The sequence below is a fragment of the Patagioenas fasciata genome, chromosome 2 (assembly GCF_037038585.1).
Source record: "Patagioenas fasciata isolate bPatFas1 chromosome 2, bPatFas1.hap1, whole genome shotgun sequence".
NCBI classification, from domain to species: Eukaryota; Metazoa; Chordata; class Aves; order Columbiformes; family Columbidae; genus Patagioenas; species Patagioenas fasciata.
Window position 1 is genome coordinate 109,237,098 of NC_092521.1, and position 17,654 is coordinate 109,254,751.

General features: G+C 39.5%; 1 protein-coding gene across 2 annotated transcripts in view; it reads right to left on the minus strand.

The window, feature by feature from the left end:
* The window catches only part of CNTNAP2 (contactin associated protein 2), a 1,148,794-nt gene that overhangs the window by 959,222 nt on the left and 171,918 nt on the right, over positions 1 to 17,654 (minus strand). The window contains exon 1 of one of the 2 annotated variants that reach the window (XM_071804698.1): positions 10,181 to 10,343. The exons of the other annotated variant lie outside the window; for it this stretch is intronic. The gene's annotated coding sequence lies outside the window, so the exon portion shown is untranslated. Of the gene's footprint in view, positions 1 to 10,180; positions 10,344 to 17,654 lie in introns of those variants that run through there. 2 annotated transcript variants of the gene reach the window in all.

Genomic DNA, 17,654 nt, shown 5'->3' on the forward strand with positions numbered 1-17,654 from the left:
AATGTAGCAATTATCAGGTGAAAATTTTATGCCCTGTGTTATGCATAAGCTCAGAATAAGTGAAAATGATAGTTTCTTGTTCTTAATATTTATAAATCATTTTGAATTGATGTTTTGGTGATTGTTAACTTACTAGACTTCTATTTCTATTGCAGAAAGAAGAGGAATCTAAAATCTCAAGTAGACATTTTATAAATACCAATAATATGCTCAGTAAACATTATTAAGAAGCAACCAAATGTAGGACATTACAGAGATGATGAGAGATTCCCTGATTCAATTCATATATAGCCATTCAGTGCAAGGAAATTTCATTCCTCCTGAACTGGTAATCCACAACATCTTGGAACTTTCAAGTTTCACAAAATGAATAAAATGATACAGTATGTTCACAATTAGATATAATTCATAATTATCTAATATCTTCTATGTGTCAGTGAGGTGGGGCTATGCAAATATATACAGAGCCAGACAAAAACTGTGTTGTTGGAGAAGACAAGATTAACCTCACAAATTTATACAAAGCCACATTCTCAGCCACTTTTTCAAAATTCTTTGAATAAACCACCAGAAAATCTTTCCATCTCAGAAGGTCCAACGTACTACATGGGACTCTCAACTTTCTCTCCTTTCTGCTGATGGTTCACACAAACTTAGCAAAGGGGTGCAGAACTAGGCAGAGCCACCAATGTCTGGGTGTAAATTTGTTCCTAACAAACCTTTGCCATCTTTGGCAGGAGCCAGGAACATGTCTGTTTGTCCACATCCTGTCACAAATTTACTGTTAAAAAAGACGTATCACATTGGGCATAGGAATGTTAAACAACTGCCGAAACTATTTTTCTTCTAAAACCTAAACCAATTGTGTAGCTGCATCAAAACTTCAAATGCAAATAAAAACTGCAAAATGTTTACTCCGTCCAGAGGAGACAAGGTAAAAATAAAGTAAAATCAAATCAAATCAAATCAAATCAAATCAAATCAAATCAAATCAAATCAAATCACCTGCCATACTATTTCTACAAAGATACATATTTGGGGTTGGGGTGTTTTGGTGGTTGGTTTGTTTGTGGTTTTTTTTTTTTTTTTTTGTTAATGTAAAATAACTGTCTCGAGACAGCATCCAGGGACAGCAGGAGTTCAGATCACTCATAATGAGCATAGTCTCTTTCCAGCTTTCAAGTTCCTCACTGAATAGAACTGCTCCAGGGAAACTCAGCACGTGATAAGCTGGTGCCACATTCAGTCCAGGTGCTGGCCAAAAGCTGGCAGCAGGAATACAAGCAATTACAACACAGCTGGTACTGCTTACAAAACAGGATGCAGATTTCTTAAAGGGCTACAAAAGAAGTTTGGAATCACCTTAAGGTTTTCTTTCCTTGTCATACAGACAACTGAGCAAAACTGACCAATGGTGATAACCACCGCAAGATGCTTCCAGCAGTTTTAAACCAGAATCGGATGCACAAGCACAAGAGAACCTTCACAGCACCACAGATCCGGAAGGGTCTGCAGTGAGAAAAATAAATCCAAAAGGGCTGATTTCCTCTCAAATTTCCTACTTCAGTTCAGATACTTTGAAAATCCTAGACTCGTTAGAAATGTTAGAACAACAAAATCCTGCAGAAAATAGATGGGAAAATCTTCATGGTCAGCAAGTCATTATGATGCTTAAGGAAGGTGGCTTGCTAGTCTGAAGAAAACTACACACACACATAGCTTACAGGATAGTTATTTCAAGATTTCCTAGGAATTCATGTGGAGGTGTTCATATTAAATGTCAGGTTGCCAGCCAAAATTCGCAGGAGGTGCCTTTGTTGGAATTCACTCCCACCGGGTTTTCAGACACAGAAGTAATACAAACACTTTTGCTTGGTAACTGATGGAAACAGCTGCAAGCCATAACTGCTTTCAGCAATTCAGTGCTGGAGACAAAGTGTTTATATCATTTCGTTTATACCAGTCACAACAGTTTATATCACTTTGAAGGTGTAGGGAACATCCTAGACTGTTCACCAGTTCTTTTACCTGCTCCAAGAAAGGATCCTCCTCCCCCACCTTGCTCCACACCAAAAGCCTGGGAGCATGAGAAGGTGAGCATTATACTGCAGCATGCTTTCAGTTCCAAACACCTCAAACAGTTTTAGAACTGCAAACACATATGATTAAGACAGTGACTTTATTCTGAATAAGAAATATACAGAAAACAATGGGGAGTTACAAATGACATGAGGGAGACTGTGTGTTTTTCTGTTTAAGCAGGAAATTGCAAAGCAAGAAGCACAGTTACTTGACTATATCAGGGTAGTCTAAAGTCTCAGTTTTCTCACCTGTAGAAGTGTGTAACATTAAATTACATCAAGCATTTTTAACACCTCAGAGGAAAAGCAAAGACATGCAGAATATCAATCAAGATGCTTAGTCTTCACTTTGGGCTTACAAAAAGATTGTTCTGTTATTTTTCTTAGGTTAGTTATATTTTTAGAACACACATAATCGTATTGTTCTATGTGATTTGACTATGTGTAAGAGTGGTGCCTAGAATAGGCTGGAGGCCTGTTTTTAATGTATTTCCTACATATTCAAAGCTTTATTGCAGGTATAAATGTTTGAATATAACATTCCCTGGATGTATACATTTAATAGGCTTATTAATTTCACTACTAATAATCATAACACCCTTCAACAGACAAGATGGTCTGTGTGTTTTGTTACCTGCACTATAAAAAAACAAGTGGACAGCAGACTCTCTAGCAGATACTCACAGTAAACAAGTTGCTCTGTGAAGAAAGACAGCAACAACACTTGGTATCTGAAGGGTTTGTATACTTCATCTGCTCACTTCCTACTCAATTCACCAAATGTCTGCATATGTCTTGCTTCCTTAGGAAACCAGACTGTAACTTGGTAACTATTAAGGCTAATTCTATTTGCTCCTGATGTAGACAATCATGGTGGCTTGCTTTTCAGTGGGAAAACCATTGTTTTTCCTGCTTTAGATAGATACAAAAATGACACGGCTGTCACTCTCCTAGTGTTAGGTAGCTCAAAGTCTCCAAATGTCATGTAGGATTGTTATGGGAGTAGAACTGAGTTCAGTGCTATTTCAGGTAGGTTTCCAACTCCACCATCTTGTGATGAAGAGCAATAGTGAGACAGGGAACCACGAGAGAACAGAAGGCACACAAAAAGACAGAGGAATGTTTTAGAATATTTTCACAAGTAATCAAGTTCAGCAGCTATAGGAGAAAATTAGTCATCAAGTTAAGTCAAAGACAACATAAGGTATGCTGTTCTGGGTTGGCTCACAGAAACGGTGTCAGCTATTTGGATTCTGCAAAAATGACCTTGGTACAAAGTTCAAAATGCTCCATTACACACCAAGAAAGAAACCAGTTCAGGTATGTAACATTTTAAATGATCACAATTAACATGGGACTGAATTAGCTTCTCTCTTCAAATGGACACATTATTATTATTATTATTATTATTATTATTATTATTATTATTATTATTATTGTTGTTGTTGTTGTTGTTGTTGTTGTTGTTGTTGTTGTTGTTGTTATTAAAGGTTTTCATCTTGAAAGAAGGTATTCACAGTAAGGCTTTTTAGCGAGTAGTTCAACGCAATTTATGTTTATATGGTGTCTTTCATACAAATATAAAAATAAAAAAAATCTTTGCAGTCAACAGTAACTTGAAGAAGACAACAGCAGGCAAACAACAACACATAGTGACTGTCCTATGAGAAGAAATGATTGTGTTCTAAATAGTCAGCAACAAGGAGAAATTGAACTACATTTGGTGAATATAAGAACACAGATGAACAATGAAGCAACCGTATTAAATACATTATGCTCATTGTGAGTTCTGAAAACCTTTTCTTATGTTAATCTAAGAATATCATGGAGTCAAAAATGTTAATATATAATGGTTAAAAAGTGGAAATTGAAGGAGCAAAATGTCTTTTTCTTTCCTCTACACTTGTGTCTATTGTTCTCTACACTTGTTTCCTCTACACTTATGTTTACTGTTGTCTAGTGACACTAGTGATAATCCAGAAGTTTAGCTGAGACTCTTTTCTTGACAAGCAGAGCTTCTGAAGTGGAAGAAGTGGAAGAAATGAAAGAATCACAATGACAGCTACACATTGTCACTTCCTTGGGGGGAAAAAAAAAAAAAAACTATCGAACTACACAGGCAGATTATTAAACAGCACAGTATTATTCTAAGTATTCCCAGAAGAAATTATATATCACTGATAAAAAGTTGTGCTTTCCAAGTGTGAGATATGACCCCTTAAAATGACATGAACTGCAAGTTCAAATGGGGAGACAACTTATTCTTCAACTCAGACAACATGGAATCCACTGAGCCTCTGAAGAGCAACATTTAAGAGATATAACAGTTGATTTAACCTACTTTCAATGTTCAGTTCTGAAAAAAAAAATTCTAACACTAACTAGTGATACGACGTTAAAAAAGGTCTCTTATGTTGAATTCTTCAGACAATACTTGTAGTAAAAATCATGGCTGTGATTTCATGTTTGAGTGTCTGCCTATCAAGGCTCTTACCCCAGACCACTATATCTGCACTTGTATGTTTTTCTCTTATATCAGAAAGGACTCTTGATAGTTAACAACAGTGCACACAAAAAATATTTGCAATTATAAACAGAGAAGCAATAAAATCACTAGCATTGGGGTTTTTTATACTAGGCTGGTCGTGGTATAACTCACTTGGATTCAACGCAGAAACCAGCTCTTGAAGTCTAAGGAATAAAACCAAAGCTAAAGTAGAAACCAGGAGCAGCTGAAAATACAGCATATAGAGAAGTTCCTGTCGAGGAATGAGAGTGACTGAATCTAAGCTAGCTCTGCTAAGGGTCAGTTCATGACCTCTAAAGACCTGGATGCCTTAGACCTTGTCTTCAAACAGCAAGAGATTATGCAGTGTCTTTGGAACTTTAGATCTATACCACAGAGAGTTAATACAGGGATCTAGTCTCAAATTATTAACTACTTCAATTATTTAATATTAAGTATTTATTAAAATATTACTTACTATCCTCTTTGTTGATCATAAGATGTTCACTAATGGAGGGTTTAGGAAAGTGTTTGTATACAATATACTAAGATTATCACAATATTAGTAATTTCCAAATAACCAGGGAGGGTTAAATGCATTTTCTTTCCAAAGCAAGAAAAAATAAGACATAGAATGAATTAAAGTGCTTAGTAACTATTCTTTTCTTTTACATGACCTCAAACTTTGAATAACCAAAATCATTCCACTGAGTTGGAAGAATAACTTCACATTCCCAAGTTTTTTGCTTCTACAGAATTAAAAGTGCTAACTGGGAATTAGGAACAGGGTGTTACATACTTTCTAAGCAAGGGTCTACTACTTATCTCCTTTGCACCAGCCCATAGCTAGAAACTTACCACCGTGCAAGAGAGAGCACATATACACAATGTAAGAGTCTGGCTCTCCGATGGCACTGTATGCAGAAATCTGCAGAAGTCTCTGCAAATTAATCATATCCTAATGACAGAAGTGGACTGGATGTCACATCAAGCACTTACACACCGGGGCTTCCTTTCCCACTGTTTCTACACCTTATGTAGATATTTGTATCAGTTGCAGTGATGTGGTGTACAATGGGACTCCACCATGATCAAGGGGAGAATTCTGAATTAATACGGCTTTATACGAAATAAAAGGCTCAAGTCACAAGTGAAAGGGGTGGAAAAATTGGCAAATCAAGTTTATAGACTCCTACTGTCACCTCCTCCACATCCATGCTTGCACTTTCCCATGGGAAATGCTGTGCATCCTATTAAATGTACATATCACCCAGCTTCAGTCATGTCTCTCTTCAAAGTAATAAAAATTATACCTGCACTAGTTAGCAATGCTATGCACCAGTTTAAGGTGCAAGCGTCCACAATCAGACTAAAACGATTTGTGCCAGTTCCTCCTTGAATTATAGGTATTTCTGAAACAAGTTATCTTCTCCACCTTCTTTCTGGCTACAGAAGGAGATGTAACAGTAATCTTAGTGCAACGCCATTTGTAAGCTAAATTTATGTTCCAGATTTGCATTTTAAGTGTCTTACTGGTAAAAGCAGCTCTCAAAGACAGCATGTTTATGCTTCCATTTGTGCTTAAATTTGAATGCTAAACCAAAGCCAAGAGAAAAAAGAAAAAAAAATTCTTTTTATCTTAAGTCAAATACAGATTGCTTAATTTAATTATTGACTAAGCCTGCTTTCTGAAGCTGCGGAGAAACGACTGTTTCCATTTGCAGGCTCTGCCTGGATATTGTTATTTTACACTTGGGCTGTCCCCTCCACAGTTTGTACTCAGGGCTACACATGCTTTTGAAAATCATAATGTTTAATGCACTGACTATTGTCTCTACAACACCCCAAAGGCATATCTAATGAAGTGTATCCAGTTACTTGTATATTTTAATTACTTTATTTGGATAATCTCTAAGTATGCTTTCTCTTTGTAAAAAGAAGAGCATCACTACTAAAAGGTCTCATTTGTCACAATTTGAGACTGTTGGTTTAACTTGAAAGCATATTTAGACATATATTGCGAGGTTACTCTAATATAAAAAGTAATATACTAAACATTTCTTGAGAAATTTTAGTCTTGAAGCATAAATATTTACACACACATATACATATGACCAGCAGGATTGTCATGTCACATGAACTTCCATATTTTGATCAGAAGCCCATCCTACACACTTCCACCATAACACTATTCTGCCCCCTTTTCCAACTCCCATTACAAATTTATCATTAAATTTCCCTTTCTCACAGTTGCAGAAAGGAGTTACAGAGAGCTGAAAGTAGCCTCATGATTACGAGCCCTGGTTCTCATGGGGGACTTCAATCACCCCGATATCTGCTGGGTGGGCAATACAGCTAGCACACAGAGTCCAGGAGGTTCCTACAGATCATTGATGACAACTTCTTGACACAGATGGTGGAGGAGCTAACAAGGAGAGGTGTGCTGCTGGACCTTGTCCTAACAAAACAAGAAGGACTGGTTGGAGACGTCATGATTGGGGGCAGCCTTGGCTGCCCCCAATCATGACATGATGGAGTTCAGGATCCTGTGTGGAGGAAGCAGGGCAGCAAGCAGGACTAAAACCATGGACTTCAGCAGGGCAAACTTTGGCTCTTCAGGGTCCAGCTTGGAAGAATCCTGTGGGTTATGGCTCTAGAAGGTAGGGGGATCCAGAAGAGCTGGTTATTATTCAAGTATCACTTCCTCCAAGTTCAAGACCAATGCATGCCTATAAGGAAGAAATCAAGTAAAGGGAGTAGCAGGCCAGGTACTGTCAAAACTCAGGTGGGAGAAGGATGTTTATGTAATATGGGAAAAGGGACAGACCACCTGGGAGGAATACGGGGAGGCTGTTAGAGCATGCAGAGATGCGGTGAGGAAGGCCAAACTCCACTTGGAAGCAAATCTGGCCAGGGCAACAAGAAAGGTTTCTTCAAGTACATCACCAGCGAAAGGAAGATTAAGGAAAATGTAGGTCTGCTGCTGAATGAGGAGGGTGTCCTGATGATGGTGGATACAGAGAATACAGAGTTACTGAATGCCTTCTTCACTTCTGTCTTTACTGCTAAAACCGGCCCTCAGAAATCCCAGACCCTGAAAGAGAGGAAGAGAGAAAAGCTTTCCCTTGGTTGAAGAGATCAGGTTAGAGATCATTTACACAAGATGGACATCCACAAATCCATGGACCCCAATGGGATGCACTCACAAGTGTTGAGAGAATTGGCAGGTGTTATTGCAAAGCCACTCCCCATCATCTTTGAAAGGTCGTGGAGAAGAGAGGTGCCTGAGGACTGGAAGAAAGCCAGCATCACTCCAGTCTTCAAAAAGGGCAGGAAAGAGGACCCAGGAAAATACAGACCAGATAGCCTCACCTCCCCCCCGGAAAGGTGATGAAACAACTTATTCTAGATGTCATCTCCAAGCATGTGGAAGAAAAGGTTATCAGGAGTACTCCACATGGATTCATCAAGGGGAAATCATGCTCAACCAACATGATAGCCTTCTATGATGATATGACTGGCTGGGTAGATGAGGGGAGAACAGTGGATGTTGTCTACCTTGATTTCAGCAAGGCTTTTGACACTGTGTCCCTCAACATCCTCACAGGTAAGCTCAGGAAGTGTGGGCTGGATGCGTGGACGGTGAGATGGATTGAGAACTGGCTGGATGGCCAGAGCCCAGGGGTTGGTGATCAACAACGCAGAGTCTAGTTGGAGGCTTGTAGCTAGTGGGGCTCAGTATTGGGTCCAGTCTTGTTCAACCTGGATGAAGAGACTGAGTGCACTCTCAGGAAGTTTGCTGATGATATGAAACTGGGAGGAATGATTGATGCACCAGAAGGCTGTGCTGCCATTCAGCAAGACCTGGACAGGCTAAAGGACAGGGCAGAGAAGAACCTGATGGAATTTGTAAAAAAGGCAAGTGCAGGGTTCTGCACCTAGGGAGGAATAACCCCAGGCACCAGTACAGGTTAGGGGTGGGCCTGTTGGAAAGCAGCTCTGCAGAGAAGGACCTGAGACTCGTGGTAGACAACAGGTTGACCATGAGCCAGCAATACACCCTTGTGGCCAAGAAGGCCAATGGTATCCTGAGGTGCATTAGGAAGAGTGTGACCAGTAGTTCGAGGGAGTTCATCCTCCCCCTCTACTCTGTCCTGGCAAGGCCCTATCTGGAGTACTGCATCCAGTTCTGAGTTCCCCAGTTTAAGAAGGACAAGGAATTTCTGGAGGGAGTCCAGTGGCAGGCTACACAGATCATTAGGGGTCTGGAGCATCTTTCTTAGGAGGAGAGACTGAGAGAGCTGGGTCTCTTCAGCCTGGAGAAGGTTGAGAGGGGATCTTATCAATGCTTATAAATAACTCAAGGGTGGGTGTCTAGAGGATGGGACCAGACTCTACAATGGTGTCCAACAGGATAAGGGGCAAGGGGCACAGACCGAAACACAAGAGATTCCATCTGGATATGAGGAGAAATTTCTCCACTTTGAGGATGTCAGAGGCTTGGAACAGGCTGCCCACAGTGGGTATGGAATCTCCTTCTCTGGAGGCATTTAAAACCATCCTGGACGCATTCCTGTGCAATCTGCTCTGGGTGAACCTGCTTTAGCAGGTGGGTTGGACTAGATGATCTCCAGAGGTCCCTTCCAACCTCAACCATTCTGTGTGATTCTGTGTGAAATGGGGCCTTAGAAAGTCAAATCCCAGCAATCTACAAAATTAATTGTAAAGCAGTCTCTGTACTAGTAGGTTATGATAACAGACGCAGTGATGGCTTCAGCCAGCAGTTACCCAGCACTAAACAAAATGTAGATGCCACACTTCAAAGGAAGGATGTTTTGCATTATGTTGACATTACTGAAATATAAATATATATATTTTTAATATATTTATAGTACGTTAAATAAGCACAAAAATATACAGAAAAACTGAGACAAAATCAGCTACATTTTGGCCTACAGCATTCTAAAAGATGTAATTGCTTTTGCCTTTCATTTAGTCTCTCTCAAAACAAGCATTTAGTGATCCAAATTGCCTCATTTCTTACCTAAGACACTTTCCACAGCCAACCCCTGGGGGCTCTGGGCCAGCAGAGTTGGTGGCAGCAGCAGCACTGGGTGCCCAGGGCAGGGCAAATCAGCCACCAGCAGCAACTCAAGGTGCAAGGGAAGGGGTGCTTGCTCCTGGAAATTTCTAGCAAAACGGCTTCCTTCAAAACAACATCTGAAGACACTGCTGCGTGCTGAAAAATGGCGCAAGATTTGCCTAATGCCTTGTCAGCGTTTTTCTTAAAAGTCTGGCCTGGTAATTTTTTCCATTCTGACAGTTATCTCTGAGATGGTTTAGTATTGTGATTTTGTGTCAAAATACAGAAAAGAAAAATGTAACAGGAAAATTAAAACAGAAAACTTTAAATGCGATGCTACACAGTCTAATAATCCCTTCTTTATACAGATTCCTGCAGGCAGTTCTTTGCAAGAATTGTTAAATCTTTCTAATCTTTCCAGAGTTTCTTATTTTCCTGGCAGGTGTCGCATGATCCTACTCAGGGTTACAAAACTAACAAACAAACAAACAAGAAAGCCACACTGATTACCTTATGGTTAAATAAACAGTTGTCCCCGCAGCGGGTCCTGCTGTCTCTGCGGGGTCTCACTGAGGGGAGGATGTGCCGGGCCGCCCCGGTCCGGGCACAGGCGGCTCCAGCGGCCCCAGCGGCCCCAGCGCAGGGCACAGCCGAGCCCCTCAGACACGGGCGGGCGCCTCGGGGAAAGCGCTGCTGAGAAAGGGAAAACGCTGCTCGCGGGGAGGGCTGAGGGGAAAAGTGTGAGAACCGGCTCTGCGAGCCCCGAGGGGAGAGCGGCAGGAGGGACAAGAGGGGCTCCAGCCGCCCCCCGCAGAGGTTCCCCTGGGCAGCCCCCGCCCCAGCGGGTGGGTTTGTCCTGAGGGAGCTGCGGCCTGCGCAGAGGAGCTCGCGCTGGGGAGCGAACACAGAGCCTGACAGATCTTTAGTTCCATGAAAGCAGAGCAATACACACATTAGGCTGAGAAACTTGCAGTTACTTTTTTCTTCTTTAGTTTTCTTCTCAGTCTGTCCTCTCTTTTACACCTTACTCCTTCCTGCTACCCTTATTGCCTTTCTGTTTCCCGATACACAAAGTAATAGATAGAAAACAAAGCATGAGGGGAGTGAACAACACAAGCTATTACCTATTGAAGTCTGCTGTGCTGGAGGGTCTCACTGTATCATTAAAGATGAAGATGTGGTGGGGTTTTATTGTTGTTGTTTGTTTGTTTTTGTTTTGTTTTGTTATTTTTTCACATCTATGGCAAGTAATTTAAAACAAACAAACAAAAGTATAAAAATAATCCTGTGAGTGGCCCTATGACGTGTACAACTAGACCAAACCACACTAAATAAGTTAGTGGATGAAAGAGAGACAAAGTTGTTCTTTTTGTCAAAGAAAACTCGGTCAACAGGTTACGATTATGATTATTGGCAATGAGGTTCAATGTCTTCCCTTTGTACGCGATACTCCGTTGTGGCAAGATGTTTCTTTCTTGTTAGTTTGTGCTCTGATTACAGTGAATTACTAAAAGGCTTCAAAAGAAGCTGTGCTCAGTTCTTCACAGCTGGAAGATCAGAGAAAGTGAAGATGAACAAAATTGTTACAACAAGATAAAAAATGCTGATAAATCTACATGCAAGATGGTTTTCCTTAATGCTAAATAAGCACGTCTGTCTCTAGTGGAAGGAAATTACACTTCACTTTTCCCAGAAAGTGTTTTCAAGCAATCTTTTTTTTTTTTTTTTCAGAGAGGAATGAAAACTGTTCAAATATTTTCATAAAAATGTTAAATATTTTGATCACAGATTTTCATTCTGCTTTGAATTTTGATTAAAATTCTACTGAGAAAATTCTCAAAGCAAAACCATTTCAAAAATTAAGATTCTGGGGTTTTTTTTACTTTATTAATTGTGTTACATTTTGCTAATTTATAGTTTCTGAACACCTAAATATAGCTTGTGTGCATAACTAGGAAATAATAAAATCTAGAAAGTGGAAGGCATTTGAAACAGCTCTAAATAATTCCAATAATAATAAAAAAAATCTCTTACCATACACATGCGATTACTACCAGAACGCCATAAGATATAAAAATAAATTAAACTCCTGGCCAAAAAGTTTAGTAATTACTGTGGAGATTCAAAAGAAATTCTGAATTTTTTTTTGTCAGTTTTCTTCTCCCCTCATACTTTGCACTTTTGGAAGATTTTGTTCTTTTGAAACAAATATTTTTAATAATAAATTTTGAAATTTATCAGTAGACAGAAATAAGTGGTATTTCTTTTCCTCTGATAAGATTAGGAAGCCTCATTTAACACAGTCTTTCCAAAGATGAGATCATACATTACATTTGCCAAGAACGAGTGTAAGCCAGAAATTAATAATAAATACATCCCATAATCACAGAGCTTGCAGAGTCAGGCTCCTCCAATTTGGAATAGTGGGTCAATCTCCTCTTACTCTTGAAGCATTTTCAAAACATCATTTTTGTGTTGAAGAGTGACAAGGACCTGAAAATGATCGAATACATAAAAATCCCATAAATTTTCACCACAGCTGCAACTGTTGTTTTATTACACTGCTTAATTACTAGGGTTTGATTATTACTATTTTTTGTCCCTGAAGAAGCTAATGCTTTCTCTGGAAGAGAGAATTGAGCTTTACCTGGCTTAATCTTTCTACTCCACTGCAAGGATGTTCTGCAATATCAGTATTGCATGACTTATCAGTCAGGAGAGAAAAACAGCTCTTGGTACACTTAAGTTAAAATCCTGCTTTTGGTCACCCTCTGGAAGGGATGGGCTGGGATGATTTCTAGCTAACTGAGGGACTTCCAGCTGGGACTGTGCACCTTCAATTAATTCTTCAGCTGGAAGGCACGAGTATACACTACAACCCACCAACTATCTCAAAAAAACTATGTGAAGTTTACAAAAAAATACAAGTGCTATAAATTGAGTCTGGCATTAAATCCTGACCTTTGCTCCACCGAAATTACCTAACATCATGGTGCTCTGCTTGCAGCCATCCTCAGGACTCAGCTGCCCACCCAAAATACAAGAGCAGTGAGGGCGTTCCTCTTCCAATCCTTACATTCCTGTGCCAGGACGGTGGTTGCTGATACCATAGGAGAGGTGAAGGAGGTGAACCCGTGCTGGGGGTGGGTTTCCTTTCCCTAGTCCTGCTCCCTGCCTGAGGTGAGCTGCAGCCAGTCACGGCAGAGCAGAGTGGGGAGCAGGCCCAGGCTGACTTTTCCACCCAGCCAGGAGGCACCTGGTGGAATTTCCACCATGTAAAATTTAATTGCAGTTCATTTTGCCTCTTTCAGTAAGTAGCAGTTATTTTAGTTCATGCTTCTTTCCCATATAAATAAACACATTCAGATGTGTTTGCATGGAGCAAAACAGGAAATTGGTGACCTTGTTCTTTGGGTCGTTTCTGTGCATTTTGCTTTCATTTCCTCATCTATGAGCAAACATTTGACAGAAACTCATCCAAATCAAATAATTTGCAGAAGGTGAAGAACTATTTATCAATGATGTAGATGAGTGTATTGAGTGCACCCTGAGTAAGTTTGTAGATTACACCAAATTGGGTGGGAGTGTTGATCTGCTGGAGGGTAGGAAGGCCCTTCAGAGGGATCTAGGCTGGCTGGATCATTGGGCTGAGGTCAGTTGTTTGAGATTTAACAAGACCAAGTGCCAGGTCCTGCACTTGGGTCACAACAACCCCAGGCAGTGCTGCAGGCTTGGGGAAGAGTGGCTGGAAAGCTGCCTGGCAGAGAGGGATCTGGGGGTGCTGATTGACAGCTGCCTGAACATGAGCCAGAAGTGTGCCCAGGTGACCAAAAAGGCCAACAGCTTCCTGGCTTGTATCAGGAATAGTGTGGCCAGCAGGACTAGCAAAGTGATTGTGCCATTGTACTCGGCACTGGTGAGGCTCCACCTTGAATACTGTGTTCAGGTTTGGGTCCCTCAACATGAAAAAAGAAATTGAGGTGCTGGAGAGAGTGCAGAGGAGGGTGACTAAGCTGGTGAGGGGCCTGGAGCACAAGTCTGATAAGGAGCAGTTGAGGCAACTGAGGCTGTTAAGCTTGGAGAAAAGGAGGCTGAGGGGAGACCTTATGGCTCTCTACAACTCCCTGGAAGGAGCTTGTAGCATGGAGGGTGTTGGTCTTTCTTCCCAAGCAGCAAGTGATAGGACAAGAGGAAATGTCCTCAAGTTGCACTAGAGAAGGTTCAGATTGGATATTAGGAAACATTTCTTCACAGAAAGGGTTGTCAGGCATTGGAACAGGCTGCCCAGGGAAGTGGTTGAGTCACCATCCCTGGAGGTGCTTAAAAGACGGGTAGATGGGTTTCTTAAGGACATGGTTTAGTGCCAGAGTCAGGTTTTGGTTGGACTCAATGATCCTGAGGGTCGTTTCCAACCAAGATGATTCTGTGATTCTATGTTAATTTATAAGCCTTTATTTTATAATTTTAGCTCTTCATCTCAAACCTATGGGGTATTACATTTTCTCATTTTGCCTGCCTTTGAAGACTATTTTTCTTGTATTAATATTTTTCTCTTCAGATTTTACCAGTAATGAAGGAGACATATTGATGGTGTAAAGAACTGGTTAAGAACATGTGCAGTATATTACCAGAGATTTTGTTTCATAACTCTAATTTTAAACATTTAAAAAAACATCAGTTTGTGACTTCAATTACTGATATTAGACTTTAACTAAATACACATATTACAGTCCTACCACTGAATGTGCTGCATGATAGTGATCAAAGATCATTTTGCCACTGCCTACAACTGCAAATAGAAATGCGATTATATAGCCAGTCCAAATCAGACTTATACAATAGTATTCTGTTAGTACAGCTACTCATCCAATGTAAATAATTAAATCCTTTCACTCAAATCCTTTGATTTAAATCCTTTTAAAAATTAAATCCTATTAAGTCAAATAGCATGAAGCATTTCTGTCGCCTCACCTCTCTTCCTACTCTAACGACTGTCACTTCAAAAAATAAATTTCCAGAATAGCACGAACAAGGGATTTAAAACTACTTCTCAAAGACCTCCCAGTAACCTCAAGTTATTTCCTGGTTTGCATGAAGCCAGAACTGTAATGATTTGAAGTATTCAGTATCTTCATTGTAATACAAAGAAAGATTATAAAAGCAAGATGGTGGTTGCAAACCTTATTTAAGCAATGTCATTGACATAATTCCTGGATTTTTGTAGGTTTTCATCTGAGACTGTGTATTTTAAGTATTCTTAAATATTACAAATACATGCTTTTGATTTAATAATAGCCAATAGAGAGTTTGTCACATCTTCAAAGAGTTACTCTAATTACTTTATCCAAACAATTAACTATAAAAACTATATCAAACCAACCAGTATTTTTTGAGCAATTATTTAATCATTCACTCCAGAGAAAAATATCTCCATTTTGCTCCCATTCTAAAAGGAAAACAACATCCTTAATGATAAATTGTCTCATCTTCTAACACTGCTAGTCAAAAAACAACAATTTAGATTAACTATATTTTAAACCAAAATCTTAAGGGAAATCCTTGCTCTGTAAATTTTCAAAACAATGAAGATAAAATACTCCAGGTAAAATACTATGAAGTTTTTAGGTGTTTTTGTTTGATTGTTTTGTTTGTTTGCTTGGATTTGTGTGGGGGTGTTTTGTTTTGTTTTGTTTGTTTATGGGGTTTTTTGTTTGCTTTTGTGTTTTGTTTTTGTTTTTCCCTCCACAGCCTCACATAAAACAACAACAGGTGTTGTGTGAATATATAGTTGCAGAAATTATTTGGTCATACATGCACCTAAGCTAGTTTTAAAACAGCAAGTTAAAATAATATTAGCAACCTAGTTATGACAGGGTACAGTTCAGAGGGAATCATTTACCCTACCAACACAGTACTTTTGCAGCCACAGGGTAAGTGTACTGTAACTATCCTTCTTATTCTGCACTTTCATTTTGCTCTGCAGCTACTGAAGATACGACGGGTAAGTGGTGACAGATCCAGACTTCTAACATTTGCAATGTTAGCTGAAACTTGTATCAAGGAATCTCCCAAGAGACAGGTAGAATTTGGGTTTTTTGAGATTATTTTGAGCAGGTGAAATTCTGATAAAGATGTAATGAAGCTGCATCCATATCACCATTATTTTCAAGGCATATTCAGTCCAAGTAAAATCTGAGACAGAAAGCAGAAAGCTGCTTCAAACTCCTGTTGCACTGATATTTTGAGAAAAAAGAATTAACTTCACTTTTTGCATGCCACTGAAATATTTATTAGACACTGGTTCCCTGCCTGTACCTGTACAGTTTTCTAATGATAGTAAAACATTTCTGTCACCTCTTGAAGTAAGCGTATTGTGATACAAATGTGGTAATACATTGTAAAACTTTCTGTACTGACATTTGGCCTATTACTGTAATAGATGTGATGACTTCTACAACTAAATTGACCATAATTTTGAATGCTATGATTTTATAATTGCTGATAGAAAAACAAAACAAACCAAAATCAAACAGATTCTTTAAACTGTTCAAATACAACAGACTATTTGAAGACATTACTTTATGCAAGATTAGTGTTGGAAAATGAGTGTCACGAGCAGATCCTCTATACACACTGTTATTTTTACTATAGTCCCTGCAGACTAGCCTGTGAAGCTGTGCAAAGCTTTTTTTTGGAGACACTACCGAAGAATCTTGTCACACAAACTCTCCTTTCTTTTTTTCAAACTGGAGAACAGACCGGAGGCAGATCGGTCAGTTGGTAGAAGAGGATGAAGAGTGTTATCCATCATTCTTCAATAAGGCAAGCTGAAGAAAAGCAATTAATCATCCTTACTGAAACATAGCTAAAACTGTTTCTGTTTGCAGATGGATTTACCTGAAAGCACCTGCCTCCAGAAAAGTATTTCTCAACTCACTGAAAGATTAGAAGTGTGCAAGAAAGCCCTAATAATTGGCTTAACAGAAGACTTATCTCTTATCACACTGATTTTACTGTACCAATAGGACCATATTGATTTTTATTATGTCAGGATTTGGTTTTCACTGTATAGAATTTCAGTCCTGGTCATGCCTGCTAAAAATATCAATATAGATAAAAATCGATGGTTTTGTGGATGTACTATTTCTACTAAAAGAGGAAAATTTGGAAAGGCTTGTAAATCTGAAATGTATAGCACCCACTAAGAGAGTGTACTTTCTATAATTAAAGTTGAGATGGAGGAGAGTCGCCATACATCATTATACCAGTATATCACATGATCAAGCCAGTATAAAAAACTATTGCAAATTTTATCATGAAGGAGCTTTCCCTTCCCTCCCCTTCCCTTTCCATTTTTCCTTTTCCATCACATCCTTCTTGAATCACGGTTCAGTTGTTTGATCTCAGCTTTAGTGAGGCACTGGAACAGGCTGCCCAGAGAAGCTGTGGATGCCTCGTCCCTGCAAGCATTCAAGGCCAGACTGGATGGGACTTTGAGCAACCTGGTGCAGTGAAAGGTGTCCCTACCCATGGCAGGGGATTTGGAACTCTAAGGTCCCTTCCAACTCAAACCATTCTACAATTCTAAGATGCTATGAAATTTCAACAGATGACAAAATGTTCTATGGTAAAAGTCAGTAAAAATATATAGAATGCATTCGTAATTTATTGTGCCGTAGCTTTGTTTTTGATGAAGATTTGTCTCATACTATGCACTTAGGGTTTCCACTGGTGTGCTAAATATTTCAATATTTAATGGAATAGAGGTTGCAGGTACACACCAAGGCACAATTTAGAGCACTGCACTTGCAACATGGATGCAGGTTACTCCACTAGTTTCTTCTCTTTGCCTGTCTGGCATGCATGTAGGATTGGCAGCTGTGTGAATTTGGTTGCCAGTAAAGATGCAGTGTAAACACACAGTCCTGGAGCCCTGGCAGGTTGTAGCAAATGAAACCTCTATCTTCAATTTGTGCTGCACTGG